General features: G+C 56.8%; 1 long non-coding RNA gene across 1 annotated transcript; it reads left to right on the plus strand.

Annotated features, from left to right (window-relative positions):
- Window positions 1-5,657: 5,657 nt before the first annotated feature.
- LOC109492374 lies at window positions 5,658-13,135 on the plus strand. Its single transcript, XR_002736332.2, has 2 exons — window positions 5,658-5,813; window positions 11,265-13,135. It is a non-coding gene; the product is annotated as an uncharacterized LOC109492374 (long non-coding RNA).
- Window positions 13,136-14,257: the final 1,122 nt, after the last annotated feature.

The following is a 14,257-nucleotide window of genomic DNA, read 5'->3' on the forward strand; positions in this document are numbered from 1 at the left end:
GGGATGGCCGGACCGGCGGGAGGAGGAAGGCACCACGCCTGCCACGGGGCGGACAGAAAGGGGGAACACAGTCAAGGACCCCAGACCCAGAGACTGCGGGGGTGGGAGGTGGTGACTAGGAAGAAGGGGGTGGGGGGTGGGGGGATGGAGGGGGGTAGGCGCAGGCGTGGGGGGAGCAGGAGAAGGGGGAGCGGGGCCGTGGGAGCAGGCTTTGGACACCATTGAGTTCCGAGAGGAGCCCCTCACTGCAGGACGAAGGGCCATCCTTCCTCAAGTTGTCAAATTGCTTGATGACAATAAAGAAAAAAATCATAAAAGAGGGCTGTTATTACTTACATCTTACTTGAAAATTTTACTTTTTCCTATTTCTTTCCCGCACCCAGGGAGAGCCCCAGCTGTCTCGTTTCGATGTCTTGTTTGATGGCTGTGGCTCTTGCCACCCTGCTTCAGCATCAACAGTCACAGAGCAGCTCTAGGGGATGGCCTTCTGGCTCTTCCTGTGCGGATCTCACCAGGGCTGGTTCTCCTGGGGCTGGTTCTCACTGGAGAAGGTCCTCCTGGGGCTGGTTCTCACTGGAGAAGGTCCTCCTGGGGATGGTTCTCCTGGGGCTGGTTCTCCTGGGGCTGGATCTCACCAGGGCTGGTTCCCACCAGGATGGTCCTCACCAGGATGGTCCTCACCGGGGCTGGATCTCCTGGGGCTGGTTCTCACTGGAGAAGTTTCTCTTGGGGCTGGTTCTCACTGGAGAAGGTTCTCCTGGGGATGGTTCTCACCTCGGCTGGTTCTCCTGGGGCTGGATCTCACCAGGGCTGGTTCTCACTGGAGAAGGTCCTCCTGGGGCTGGTTCTCACTGGAGAAGGTCCTCCTGGGGCTGGTTCTCACCTCGGCTGGTTCTCCTGGGGCTGGCTCTCCTGGGGCTGGCTCTCACCAGGGCTGGTTCTCACCAGGATGGCCCTCACCAGGGCTGGATCTCCTGGGCTGGGTGGGGCAGGGGACCCGCTGGACGTGGGCTGGGTGGGGCAGGCTGGGATGCAGACGCCCGGGCTGCCTACAGTGATTCAGCTCACTGCGGCCACCTTAGTCAATGATTTCTCGAAACATACATTTCCATTGAGCGTTTCGTGCCGGGTCTCATTCATTTGCTGGTTAATGTCACTTAGAATCATCCAGGGACTAAAACAGGCCCACAGAGAACAGATTTTAAAAGTATATTTTGAAGGCAAAGATGGGCCTTTAACATTCTATGGGATTTCAAATCCCTGCACAGAGAATGTCAGCTGAAGTCTAGAAGGAGTGCTCCGAAACCTGCCTTTGAAAGGGGAGAAAGGGGAGAGGTGGCCTCGGCTGTGTCAGAGCACAGGACTCACCTTTTCCAAATTGCAGTTTTCAAGTCTGATACAGCCAGATAATCATCAACGGCTCAAATAAAATCATTATTGTGTCAGAGGGAGAAAGTGTGTTCAAGGGGGAAATTAATGACAGCAGAGGAAGAACAAAGGTGCGTCCTAGTAGGGAGACTTTTTCTAAGATTAAAGGAGTCCTGGGTCCTGGCCCATGGTATTGCTTCACGTGACGCTCTGAAATCGTCTCGGCGGCTGCATGAAAATCTTGCCTTGCAGTCAGGGATCGGAAAACCCTCCGAGAGAAACAGAAACCATCCAGCGCCCACATCATCACCTCTGGCGCTCAGGGCAACCTGTTTCTTTTCCAGACGCTCAGCTATTTTTATCCCAAATATCACACGGTTTGAACTTAGGGGCAAACTCAGCGGCGGAAACTGTGTTGACCCCAGAACTGCATCCCCTCTCGACGGAAAAGAGAAAAATGTTCATAACTGACAACTTAGAAGGAAATTTAAAGGGGCACCTAAACCTTTTGAGCCTAGAGCCCAAAATGCAAAGTGTCTGAGGTGGTGGCCGCGACGTGACAGTTTCAGGAGGGCGCCAGTGGGTTTGAGTCTGAGCATTCGGGTTTGAGCGGGATGGGGGAGGGAGGGATGTTGCCCCCCAGGGACTGGGGGTTCCCTGCAGAGCCAGGGCTTGGCCACACAGTGGGTCGGGGGGGGGGTGGCCACCAGCCCCACAGGACCACCTGTCACAACCTTTTCTGAGCACTTCCTTGCCTCGCCCTTGACCTAGTGGCCGCCTTGCCCTGGCGTGACCCTCGGGTCCCTACTGCATCATCACTGGTGCTGGGCTGCAGGGGTCGCTGGGCTGCTGCTGGAAAGGCGGGGAGGCTCACGGGGCTTGAGCTTGGAAGAGGAAGGAAGAAGGATGCATGTGGGGAAGGGGCTGGGGAGTCTCCTATTCACCGGCTTCCGCTAGAAGTCTCCTTCTTATTCCATAGGCTCATTTACAGTGTGGCCCTGGGGCCTCTCTCTGTCGTCCGTGGCAACACAACCTGGTTTCTTTCCCTGGTTCATTCTGTCCTCTCGGGAGCGGGAGGCGCTCCTGGAGATTCAGGTGGGAGTGTCCTCCCTCAGCCCTGGCCAGGCCACACCTGCCCTTCCAGAAGCTCACGGCCCAGTGGGAACTCCTACCAGAGGATGATCCGATTCCTTGCCATATACTGAGGTCTGGGGCAAAGAGGAGGAGTTAATATCAGGATCTGTGGGTGCACGTGAACAGAAGGACCATAAAAATCATCAGTCTAGCCCGTGTTAGCACCATCGGATATATGTGAATTTTCCACTTTTTCTCACCACGTAGAGTGAGTTCACCAACGTGACTAGTGTCTGTGTCTCCTGAGGCCAAAGCAATTTTGCGTAGACCAAATGTCCCAACTTTTGACGATTAGTAATGTGGAAATGTTGATCCCAGTGCATTTGGGGAGCTCCAGGCCTATGGGACTAAATGCAGATGTGAGAGGCTCTGTCTGTCCGGCCTGCGAGGCTTGGGGGTGCTGTGTGTCTGTCCACCGTCTGTCTGTCGTGTAGACACGATGCATTCGGGGCAGCAATGCAGGAAGGACGGGAGCGTCGGTCGGTCACAGGCACAGTCTGTGCAGTCACTTAGTGTCTCTGCTGGGGAAGGGCAAGGCCACAGAATCACGGCAGACAAGCTTATTTATATTGTTATTCTGGGCGTTAAAGCTTATACTCAGATCCTCGCCGTATCAGTCAGGGTCTGGATTGGGTTTCCACACCGAGGGCCCGTGGACTCAGGGCTGGGCAGAAATCTGCTGTTCAGGTGACACGGGCAGGAGCAGGAGGTGGGTGTGCCCGGGACGTCGTGCACATCCCGACGGTCAAGGAGCCAGGAAGGCTGTACGCGGGGATCTGCCGGGGACACTGAGGAAGCAAGGACCTGCCTCTGATGGTTCCTACTGATTGCACAAAACCCCGACGCCTTCGATAAGGATCTGGACATTCACCGACGTTTCACATCCACCAAGTGGCTTCTAAGAGGGAAAAAACAGAAGTTTCAGGTCTGAAACCTACCTGAAATCTAGTCCGGGCCGCATTTGCTTTATTCAAAGGCGAGCATGACGGCTGGAGGTGGCCGTCGGCCTAAGGACAGGATGTAGGCTGGCACTTATAAACAGCAGAGGGAGCTGGGCCACACGTCCTGCCAACAAATGACGAGCTCCACACGGTCAGGGAGATCAATGGTATGCAAACTACAGCCAGAAATCTGGCATGCGCCCCGGGGGTTCCCTGCCTGGGACCCAGGGTGCTTCACCTGGACCGCCGCTCTCCTATCTCAGCCCCGTGGAAACAGCTTTTCTGACCTGCTGGGTTTGAACACGGGAGCTCAGAGGAGGCATCGGCGGCTAATCACTCTCTGCTCTCAGAATACCAAGAGGAAGGCAGCGAGCCGGGGGAACAGATGTGGATCCACAACGCGGAAGTTCCCCCGAAGGGCCCAGAAGCCCGGTGAGCACGGGCCTGAGCCGGGAAGCATCTGCCACGGAGCGGGTGCACCGCGGAGGAGGGGCTGCCTCTGAAAACCACCCCGCACAGGCTCTGTTGTCAGAGGCGTCTGCGTGCGGCCAGCAACACTGCGCTCTGGCAGAACCCAGGCAGAGACCCGTCTGAGCACGTGACATCGCGCAAGGTCCCCTGTGCTCCTGGGACCTTGAAGACGTAGGACGCCGGTTTCCAGGCAGGCAGCCCAGTGCCACGGAGTGTGTGTACGGGTCAGGTTGCAACGGCGCCCACCCCGTAGCCGCGTGAGCCGTCCCTCCCGGGGGATTACGAGCCGGGGCACGGGCCGCGTGCTTGGCTCCGTCGAGGCACTTCTCCCCGCCTCGCGTGCAATCCCGTGCTTGCAGCTCGGACGTGACCGGGCCCTAGGAGCGGCGCGTGGAGTGCGCTGCTCGGCTTTTGCAAAGAAGCCGTAACTGTCACCGGTTCCGACTGGATGACGGATGTGCTTAGGGCTCTTAAGCAGGCTTTGGCAGCGATGTTTACTTTCTGGGTAAGCGCAAACATGACGGCATTGTTAGGACCATGAATAGAGCTTTTGTCAGGGTATTATGGGAATTACAGTATTTAAACGAGCACATCTCACTCAGAGGTAACTTTGAACGTGTTGAGAGTGCACTCCTTGACGGACTGTGACCGTGAGCGGATCTGGTTAAACCGCAGGTACTTTCAGGAGTTCTGCATCGCGGAGGGGGCTTCGCGACGTGACCCTGCCGTGGGAGGCCACGAGACGACACACTCGGATGGGAAGGCACCGCCTCTGGGCCGCCAGGCGTTTTCGCGGATCCCGGGCCACGCTGCGCCACGCAGGCAGTTGCTTTCAAACCACTGATTTCTGGCCTGCGAGGAGGCCAGAGAGCTGTGCCCCCGGCAGGAAAGCGGACACGCTGCTGGGCCCAATCCCTCCAGGGAGCGCCCGTCCCGCCCCAGGGAGGGGGGGGGCGGTGGAGATGGGGGGGGCAAGAACACAAAACCAGACCTGCACTTAGGTCTTGGCCCTCCGGGAAGGCGTGGAAAATACCGAGTTCTTTCTCCCAGACGAGGTTGCCGGATGAGAGTAAGGATGACGAGGGGAAAAAAAAACCCTGAATTCTTTACATTAAAGAGAGAAAACAAAACCTGTGTCCTCAGCTGTGTCTTCTCATTTCCAGAAAAGACCAAGGATGGGAAGCCAGGTACTGTGTTTGCGAGACAGCTTTCCGGAACATTCCAAAGCGCCCGTCTCTAGACTCCTACAGCAGCCTAGCCGTGGGTCGCCCAGAACAGAGGAACATCATCCGCGCTTTCTCTTGCCTGCACATGCTCCTTCTTGCCCACCCCCAGGCGGCACGGGCTGATTCACGGACATGTTTACCGGACATCAAGTCCTCGTCACTGGCGTAGGCAGTCGCTGTCGTAGGCAGCGCAGGGAAGTGAAGGACGGCGTGCCTTCCGCATCCAGGCCCGGGGCCGGCGTGGCGGTGGAGGGTGCCGAGCACGGGGCTGAAGGCCAGCTGCCGTCTGTGCCCACATCCCAGCGGCTTTACCGACGTGGGCAGGACGTGCACGAGGCTCACCCCCAGGTGGGGACACAGCCCGCCGGCCCGAGGTGGCACCCATCACACCTCACTTCCTGTCCGAGAGGACTCCTCTCTTGCCACCTGTTTGAATCATCCCAGCCCCTCCCCCCCCACTGCTTCCTTCGGGAACCGTTAGCAGGTGGTGGTTCCCACACTCTGTCCCGGTTAGAGGTGTCCCCACCTCCCAGCTCCCGTGACACGGATCCGGTTAATGAGCAAACTTGCAAGGTTCCTGTTGAAGGTCACACACTGGCGGCCAGATATCCGGGAAAACAGCAGCCCTCTTTCGGAGTGAAGCGCCCAAGAGGGGCTTAGCTCAGGACACACGGTAAGAGCACATGAAAAGGACAGAACAAATTACCAATTTGGCATAAAATGCACAACACTTAGCTTGATCCAGAAGCGGAAAGGCGGACACAACCCTGTATTTGCAACAACGCAGTAAGTCAGCCTTTGCGAGGGACAGCAGGTGTTGGGCCAAGCATCTGTCTTGGTGCCGTGAGCTTGACGGACCCAGAGCACGGGGTGGGGGCCCCGCCCCTTGTTCCGGACCCTGCGAACGGGAGTAATGGCTCTGGATCCTGCTGCAGTCATGACACTCGGAACACAGCTCTGGGCCATCATTCTGACCCTGGACACGAGAACAAATCGTAATGAGAAGGAAACTGGTATCCAGCACCACTAAAAACAGCCTCCTGACCACAAAGGCGAGTAGTGGGAATCTGGGGATCCTGATGGAGAAAACCAAATTTTATATCTAATTTGGAGGCTGCCAAGGCCAATTATGGGGGACAGACAAGTCAACTTGGGTTTACACGCTCTTCCTAGGAGGCTGGAAGTCAGAGAGGTGTGGGCAAGGGTCATAGGTCCTCCCCCCGGCCCTATGGGGAAAACGCTGAGAGCAGAGCCTCTCCCCTACAGAGGAACTCACGGGCCCTGGGAGGCGGTGGGGGGACCGGCATGGTGGGGCGGAGGCAGGGTCGGGGAGGGGCCCCCAGAAGGATGAGCTCAGTCTGCTCTGGGCTCGAGATGCCTCCAGGAGTCACCCCCATCTCCTCCCGGAAAAGGTCCCAAGGCCCCAGTGACTGGGCAGAGAAAGGCCCCACACCTGGAGTCTAAGCGACTCCCTGGAGATAGAGGCCGAGTCAAGCCCCAGCGAGGAGAGCACGTTTTGTTTCCGAGCTGGGGGCGCAAACCTCTCTGTTTCTTCACTTTCCAACCTTGTGACCCAGGAGGGCCTGACAGAAGAGAGGCCGAGCAGGGGTCCTCACCTGCTGCCCTGTAGCCGGGTCAGTGGGGAGGCCGGGCTCCGGCTTTGCGACCCCAGGGTCTGCTGTGGCCAGGCCCCCAGCCAGACTCAGAGAGTATGTGGATTCGCAGGGCTGCCTCTGCTTTCTCTGCTTTGTTTTAAACCCAGGGGTGAGCGGGGGTGGGGGCCCAGGGGGCTCATCACAAGGTGCAAGGTGAGAGGGTGCCTGGCGGCCACGTGCTGTGTGGGGACGCGGCCCTGACACCACCTGGGTATCTCACGAGGCCGCTGGCTTCCTTCTAGCCTTCCTCTGCACTATGGAACCTCCTCTTCGCTACACTGGCTCCATCCGGGAGCCTGTGAGCAAAATGCATTCACAAGCAATGTGCTGAGTCTCACGTCAAAACCCGGACGTTCCCTGTCCTTACCTGCGTCTTACACGTGGAGGCAGGCGTGGTCCCAGGAGGTTGCAAAAGACAGGCCCGGTAAGGCTCTGCTGGCCCCTCCAGTCCTCTGGCGGCAGCACCTGGGTCAGCCAACACGGTGACACGCTCCCGCGGCTGCCCTGGGGGCACAGGTGTGCCTCATCTTCTCGGGGCATAAGAAAGGTGGGCTTCACCGACTCCTTCTCGGTGCCAGAGCCTGAGCAGTAACACTCACCATGGGCTCGCATCTCACTATCACTTCCGGGGCTGGGGTTGGGCATCTCCTCACCACTTCCGGGGCTGGGGGCACCTAGGCACCACTTCTGGGGCTGGGGCTGGGCATCTCACCATCACTTCCGGGACTGGGGTTGGGCATCTCGCCACCACTTCCGGGGCTGGGGTTGGGTATCTCACCATCACTTCCGGGGCTGGGCCATCTCGCCACCACTTCCGGGGCTGGGGGCATCTCCCCACCACTTCCGGGGCTGGGGGCACCTAGGCACCACTTCTGGGGCTGGGGCTGGGCATCTCACCATCACTTCCGGGACTGGGGTTGGGCATCTCGCCACCACTTCCGGGGCTGAGGGCACCTAGGCACCACTTCTAGGGCTGGGGCTGGGCATCTCGCCACCACTTCCGGGGCTGGGGTTGGGTATCTCGCCATCACTTCCGGGGGTGGGCCATCTCGCCACCACTTCTGGGCTGGGCACACTGAACGTAAGCGCTTGTGGGTCGCGGCTGCCCGCTGAGGCTGCTGCCGGGCCTCCCCGCCCCGCCCCTGCGCCCAGCGCCCTGTGAACATGCCCCTGTGTCCCTCCCTGAAGCCAGGCGCCAGGGGAGAGCAGGAGGGGGACGGGCCCGGCCCGGGGTGAGCAGAGGAAACCACACGCTTCCTGCGCAAGGCAGCCAGACCCGGCAGCTCAGAAGAACAGAACTCGCGTCACGGCTCTGGACACCGGAAATCCGCAGCTACGTGTGGGCGGGGCCGGGTCCTTCTGAGACTCCGAGGGGCGTCTGTTGCACGTCTCTGTCCAGCTGCCGGTGGTCTCCGGCCACCTGGGTGCCCCTTAGCTTGTGAAGCCACCACCCCCGTGTGTGCCCTCACGGTCACCTGCTTCTCTGCATCTGGGTCCACACTGCCCTTCTTACGAGGGGTCGGGGCCCATCAGTCCAGCTCAACTCGTCCTAACTAATGACACTTGCGGTGACCTTTTTTTCAGATCAAGTCACCGTCTGAGGTCCTGGGAGTTACGACTTCATGTAGGAGTGTGCTGGGGGGACACGGTGCCCCCGTGATATGCAGGGGCAAACACCCAGGCATGGAGATAGGCCATATTGTAACGCAATCCTTGAGAAGGTCGAAATCCACGCAAAAACCCGAGGCAGACAAAACACAAACACAGGATCAGTATTGCTGACTTCTCCGGCCCTGGGCGCTGGCAGGTACCCGCTGGGTCCTGGTCCCCGTCCTACCTCTGTTTGCAAAGGTGGTACTTTGTTAAGACGCACGTTGGTTTGCATTAATTTTCATTTTCTAAAATACCACGTTGAAAATTATCGCTCTCGATGACTGAGATGGTTGGTGCCCAAGGCAAGTGCCTTGCTTGCCTGGGTCCCCCCGGGTGCTGACGGAGCTCAGCCCGATGGAGGCAAAACCATCAGCCTGACCGGTGGGGATGAGCCTATTCTCACCCCAACGCCCCGACCCCCACGTGAGTCACCGCAGGGCAGAAGCCCGTTCTCCAACCGTCCCCGGGGGGAGGCGCGTGCTGGCTGCTGCCTGGAGTTTTGCGACAGGGCTACCTGCCAGGGCGGCCTGCCCCTGACCCTGGCCCTGGCCCTGGGCGGAGGGGAGCCTGAAGCCTCACCTCCTCTCTGTCCTGCAGCTGGTAACACTAGCCCTCTTTCTGTACCGAGATGACCCTCGGCCCGATCGCTGGCATCCCGGTGACCCCGGGTCACCGATTTCCCCAGCACCACCTGAGCTCCCGCCCTGGAGAAAGTCTACCCTGTTCCTTTTGTTTAATGGGGCTATTGGTAATAAAACTTGTACAATGATTAAAAGCGTGATTGTATCTCTGGTGCTTAGCAAGGCACCTCTTCATGCATTAGTAATGCAGGGATTCAATAAAGCCTCATCTGCTCTCCGCTGACAACTGTTTAACTTTTCTTTACGCCGCGCGGCCACGCTTCCTGCAGTATGACAAAGCTTCATGCGAGGGCGAGGAGGCACTTCCATTGAAGCCGGCTTTAATTATGGATGTCCTGCGTGGGACACCCTTCTTCTCTGTGTGTTTCTTCCCTCCAAGAGCACCCGTTTAAGTCAACGATCAAAGACAGGTGGAGAGAAATGTGCCTTCGTAACCCGGCCTGACTTGGCCTCCTCTTACCTGACTAATTTTGTGTATCGCTGCTCTGTTGTCAGATACTCGAAGGTCCCCTCACGGGGGCCCCCAAAGGCCCGTGCTCACCATCTCGGCAGATGACTCTCTCCTAGATCGGCCACGATTTAACCGTTAAGCTGCTGTAGCCCCCAAGCTAAAATGGGGTTCTGCAAAGCTCTTCCAGCAGAACCAGGACCCCGGACGTGCCCGCGATGAGCCAGACTGTTCCTCCGTGATTTTGCCCCTTCTCCACCTGGCTTCAAGCCACTAGAGTAGACGGACAAGCTCAGAGAGGGCTTCCCTGGAGCTTCCGGCAAGGAGCTCTGGGCATCCTGAGATCTTCTCCTCTGCTTTAATCATGTGCCTGTTCAACTGATGCGGATCGATTTGGCGAAGAGGATGCCACATGTACACGGCGACCCAACAGATCTAAACTCTGCCCTCCGTGGGCAGGTGTGAGTGGAGAGCTGTGCCAAAGTCCCCAAGAGATGCCTGCTGAGTCGTGCGGGTTTCTGAGCCTTAGATCCGGCCTTATTGCGAAGATTGTAATTTCAGCCTGCTCCTTGGGAGTGGCTGACACTTGATTGGATTGTGCACTCAGATCTTGATTTGGAATTTTGTGGCGGAAGTGGGTGCTTCACACTGGTCACTGCTCCATTTTCTCTTGCCTCGAGTGATAGAGAATCGGGCTCTCCTCACCCCTGTTGGTGCCAAAGGGCCCCTGAGTCTGCAGGGTCAGGGCTGGATACTGGGGTTCTGCTCATTACGGCCAACTGAGGCAGGTCGTGGGAAGAAAGGAAGTGCATGTGTATCCATCGGAACAGAAGCATCATTTTCTTTCCCTAACCTGCACCAGACTCACACGCTGTAAGGGGGGGGGGCCTTACGAGGTGGTGACTGTAGATACCCCGAGGGTTGGTCCTGTTGGAACCGTCCTGCACCAACACGCACTCGCACGCATTGACACGCACACACACACGTGCAGACACACGCACTTCCCAAAGCCTCCGGCTCCGCGTGGTTCTTGCCACCGTTCGTTTCCAGACCGCATCCCTGTGCTCCGGCAGGAGACTGCCTCTAGTGCACGGCTGCGTAGACAAACACACGAGTCCACATTTATAAAGCATCTGAAGCCTTCCAATGAAAAGCTTTCTGCTAGTTCAAGAGGCAAAAAGAGTCCCACGTGTCGTCTTTGATGTGTAGTTTTCCAAGTGCTCAGAAGCATTTCTGGGAGGCTGTGTGAGTCCCTTTTGTTTCTAGAATGTTTGCTTGATGTGTTTCAAAGCAGCAGTGAGAGCACTCCTGGCAAGGTCTTGCTTTTTAATTGTGGCTCCGTGAGCGGCGATCCCGCACCTTAATTCCACGCGCTCGTGTCGAAAACACATCCCTCTGTGAAGGCGTACTAGCTACACTGTAAACATCTTGGAAAACTTTGCCAACATTACTCAAAATAGGCAGCTGGATTTTTTTTTTTTATCATTTCCAGGTGCATTTGAGGGAGAGGAGAGTTCTAATGGACCTAAATTGTCTGTGCGATCCAAACTCCGAAAGTTATACCCACACATTTCAAAGAGATATTGCTTTGGAGACTACAGGCAGATGAACAAAACGTCCCCAGTCCTGTGAGCCCATCCACGGTGCCATCCGCCACGTTGACAGTGAATGTTTACGCACTGTTTCTCCCAAATAGTCTTGTCTCACATATTGTTTCCTGATTCCAGGTTCTGGGAAGAGAAGGTCCCAGGGCTGCTTGCATCCGGGTGCACGTGTGCCCAATGTGCAGAGGACTCAAGATCCGATTCAAGAACCAGAGACGGGCTGTCGCCTGGCCCCTGTGGACCCAGAGCCTCCTCCCTCCCTCCAGCCCCTGCAGACTTGCTCAGGGTGGTAACTGCGTGTTCCCACTTGGGCTGAGGTGTTAGGTGAAGAGTCCTTCCCTCGCGAAGGACACCGTTTCCTAACTGGAAACTTTACGAAGCTGACATTTGGCAAGAAAGTCATTTCTCACGAAAACGGTCACCCATTCCAGTTCATTGAAGCGAAAACGCGACTCATGTTTTACTTAGATTTCGTTTTTTGAATGGGTTAGTCTTTGTACATCTTCATTTTGGGCCCCTAGGATCGTGAACTTTGGAACAGAAAGGCACTCACATACGGCTAAGTGGGGAGACCCAGGAGAGTCTCTGTCCAGCACCATGCGGGGTCCTCACGCGGGACATCCCCACCGGGCTCTCCACGGGTCACCCCGGGTAGTCCTCATTTGCCTCTTCCCTCCAGAACCATCCTGCACAGCCCTGACACACACATCACCTCCTCCCAAAGTGCTTTCAAAGGCCCTTGCTTGTTTGAAATCACATCTCTTCTGGCTTTCACAGCCTCCCTCCCTGGCCCTGTTTACCTAAGTACATGTCCCACCACTTCCTGGTGCCACGTCCCATTCCTGTGGGGTGTCCCGTGTCTGACGTCTTTCGCGTCACGTCCACGCGCACTCCTGACTCGGGCCACGCTGCACTTCCTTCCGAGTGCCCGGGCTCGGCAGCACATGCGTAGTGCAGATCGTACCCCTTCCCGAGTCCTCCTGGGTCTGAGATGCCTGCAGGCGTGACGCTCCCCACTCCGTCCCGGTATGCCACCCCTGGCTGCACCTTGAGAGCGGGGACTTTGCTCTATGCCTGTCGGTGCCTCACCGCACCCGGTAAAGGTCCGGGCACACACTAACTGTTCCAGAAAAGCTATTGGCTTTAAATCCACGAAGGGGGGGCGAGGGCACTCTCCTGGCCCAGCTCTCTGGGTCCCGCTGCCCGGCCCTTCACTGTGTGGTCTCCTCCCACGTGGGAAGTGTGAGAAGCAGGCGACAGCACCGTCAGGTGGAAGAGGAGAGCTTCCTGACACGACAGTAGCTCCGCACGGGGACTCGCGGTGTTTCACCAACAGTGGTGGAAATCCAAAGACGCGGATTCCACTGGAACGCCGCAAGGCTCCCTGTCGCGCTTTCCCTCAGTACAGGGTGAGCAAGCTCCAGACACCCGCTCTTGCTTCAGGATGCTGTGGGGGACACGAGGACGGGCAGGCTCTGTGTTTCTAGTCGGCACAGGCAGAGTGGGGCTGCCCGGATGAGGGTCAGAGAGGGTCCACCTTCTCTCCAGACCAGGCACGTTGTCCCGCTCGTCTGTTCTCGGAGAAGATTGTCGGGAGCCACAGTAACATCTGTCTCTTCTTGAAACGGGCCACCGTCCCGTTTGCCACGGAGACACGAAAGCCAGAAGCAAGCTTTCATCACTGCTGGAGTCTCCCTTGCACACCTTTCTGGATCTTTCTGGATCGTTAAGGATTCTTCTAAACGTGCCAAGGACTCCATGGTGGCATCCCCATTCCGCGTCTGGTTCTGGCAGAAGACTGAACTGGACACTAACACAGCCAGGCTCGGTCCCCTTAGGTCACAGCTGTGGTCATCCCCTGGCCCGGGGGGTACTGACTCCTCTGTTTGCACAGTTTTTCATGTTGTTTTAAGACACGGAATGCAAACGCGGCCACAATGTTATGATCAAGTTTTAATGTACCATAGAAAACAATGTTTTTGTTAAGTTTTTTTTTAATGTTTACTTATTTTTGAGGGAGAGAGAGACACAGCATGTGAGCGGGGGAGGGGCAGAGAGAGAGGGGGACACAGAAGCCAAATCAGGCTCCAGGCTCTGAGCCATCAGCACAGAGCCCGATGTGGGTCTTGAACTCACAAACCGTGAGATCATGACCTGAGCAGAAGTTGGACTGAGCCACCCAGGCGCCCAGTGTCTTAATAGTATAAACACATACCTCGTTTTCCTGTGCTGAGCTGGGAGAATGATACCCAATCGCCACACGTCTGGAGAGGAAACCAGGGTGCTGTCCGAGGGTCCGGACGTCTTTCCTCCGAGCCCTTGTGACCACCTGCCCAGCAGGCCGCAGAAGCACAGGGGCACTGGGTCACAGAGCTCCCAGCACGGCTGGGACTGGGGCCAGGAGCCTCCACTCCTGGGACGGACAGCTGACCTTGAACTCTTCCATTCATCTTGCAAATGCTGACGAGCTCACCTAGAAACTAATGGGAACCTGCTGTGCTAGTTTTCAATGTAAAAGGAATCTCTTTCCTGAGTCTATGTTGGATGGGACCCCATGAAGATTAAATACTCCGTTTACAACATGACCTCATTAGTGGGTAGATGGGAGCGTGCGGTGGTCCCCGATGTGGATCCCTAAAGAGAACATTCAAAAGTGGTTTGAGTATATTTTGTTGCTTAGAAAATTGAGTTAAGTGATGATACATTTATGAGAAGCTGGCATCAGAGAATCCTTGGCAAGGATGGGGCGTGGGACGTGTGCCTGGCGTGTGGCCGCTGGGAGCCCAGCCCCGGGCCTCGTCACCCTCACCATCACGTGCGATTTATTTCCCACTCAGGATCATTCATTTCCTGACATCTGTATGGCCGCTTCTTCATCGTGTCCCTACGTGTACCCTTCATACGTGTACTTCATCGTGTACCCTTACTTTCACATATAGAAAGTAAGATTTAACCGCAGTAACTCAGCGTCACCGCCCGTGTGGTGGTTTATGCCTCCAATCCTTGTATTGGCAGTGACTACAGAATTTACTGTTTCTTAGTGTATCCGGGACTCTCGGGGGGGAGGCCCCTTATGAAAATCTAAAGTGAGTTAAATTCACAAAACTGTTAAGGAG

This window comes from Felis catus, chromosome A1 (assembly GCF_018350175.1).
Source record: "Felis catus isolate Fca126 chromosome A1, F.catus_Fca126_mat1.0, whole genome shotgun sequence".
NCBI lineage: Eukaryota > Metazoa > Chordata > Mammalia > Carnivora > Felidae > Felis > Felis catus.